Source organism: Sinocyclocheilus anshuiensis, unplaced genomic scaffold (assembly GCF_001515605.1).
Source record: "Sinocyclocheilus anshuiensis isolate Anshui unplaced genomic scaffold, SAMN03320099.WGS_v1.1 scaffold1365, whole genome shotgun sequence".
Classification (NCBI taxonomy): domain Eukaryota; kingdom Metazoa; phylum Chordata; class Actinopteri; order Cypriniformes; family Cyprinidae; genus Sinocyclocheilus; species Sinocyclocheilus anshuiensis.
Window position 1 is genome coordinate 1,079,919 of NW_015551032.1, and position 1,855 is coordinate 1,081,773.

Sequence of the window (1,855 nt, forward strand, 5' to 3'; positions counted from 1 at the left end):
AAGGAAAAATTTTAATCGCATCATATGACCCCTTTAATTAAGCCGACTGTAGCCTATATCCAGCTTAGGCATGTTCTCCCTTTATTTTTAATTTGTATAGGCCTATATACTGCTTGAATGACAGCTTGGTAAATCTGTTGGCAATCAAATATTCAATATCGCTACTCATCATAAGTACTTGGTACATTTTGGTTGGGAGGCTAGTCTCCCTTGCGAGGTTTCTTTTCTCAGCACTCCTCAGTGCTGAAAGTTAACACTCGATGGTGATTGGCAATTTTTTTTTACCAACGGAGGCACGAGAGCTCAGCTCTCCCCTGGCCTCCCCCTCCCCTTCTCTATCATTAGCGGTTGAATAACATCAGCAGATTCGGGACATTCACGATAGAAAAGCAGTGCTTTCCAACTTCAGTGACATGTTATGGTATTACAGCTGTGAAATTACAAACAAAAAATACACATTCTGAGACATGAACTGAAATTAATTGTGAATTTTATTAACATTAAATCGTCCTCCCATTTTAACCTTAAAATTTTGGGGAAGCTGTGCCTCCCCTGCCTCCCCCAATGAGCTGCCACTGTTTCAGACAACTCAAAATTCAGATTTTCCCCACCTCCTACTTGCAAATAACGTCTGGAACACTGCTTGAAGTCGGATATCTGACCTGTGAACTCGGGGGAGATCGATCAACCCCGACCTCAGTAAGAAACATCATTTGACGTCACTGTTTCCAACGAGCAAAGTGTGGAGCTACCTTATGTCAAACTTAAAAACATTAGACATTAAGTTTATAAAATGATACCTTAATTTTAGATGTCACAACCTGTGACGTTGCCACGACGTAAATTTTAAACCCGGATGATGAAAATAGCTTAAAAAGCTAAAAATTAGCCATTTTTTTCCTATAGTTAAAGCTAACAGTTGCTAATATTGTCTTAAATGATGTTCAACAAACATAAATCTGTTAAAATCTCAGAAAATTTAGTTTAGGGTTTCATGACCCTTTAAAATGTTGCTCCGCCATGACAGTAGCTGATCTGAAAGAGAAAAGTTTCCGTACAAGACATTTAACTTTACTGCCACTTCCCACAATGCTGAAAGTGCAACGCAAACTTGCGGTCTAATGGAATGCATTGTTATTGTGAACATTATTTTTAAGTTTAAGAGATCATAGGATGAGACAGCTATAAAGTCTTCAAATCTCCATAAAGAATCAAACAAAAATGTTCAGGCTTGCACAGTATGCGTCTGATTTGCGTAAGAGTAAATTTCAGATAGGCCACATGTAGTCAATGCTCAATTACTGATAACTAAAGATGAGAAATTAACAGTCACATGCTTGTTTTGGAGTTTATTCTTTGTGCCACTGCTGTTAGTGTGAATGATCTCCACTTTCAATTTACCATCAGAAGTGTTTATGACAGATCAGATGTGAGCTTGCAACTGCATTTCAGTCGAGTTATTTTTGTTTTAATGTATCTGTGAGTCAGTTAATTGTGTCGTAAAAGGCCACCATAAACTGTGTGCTGAAGTTAATGAGTCTGACATTATCACATCATTACACCAGCTGGCATAATGCAGCATGTGTTGTTTGTCATAATATGCCATACCATGCTTAGCAGTTATTGGCTGTTTACATTAGCGACTTTCGGAAGAACTTCAGAAATGTGAATTTGAATTTCTCAGCAGTCTTCATGAGTCAGATTTTGTGCAGTGTCTAGTGCTGTATGAGATTTTGAGATCTGTAACCATGATTTTGATACTTACCAGAATGATTACTTGGGGTGGTTGGTAGGGCATTAGTATTTTCACCAACAAAAAAATGGTTTTAAGCCAGTTATTTCTATCTTTTGCTGT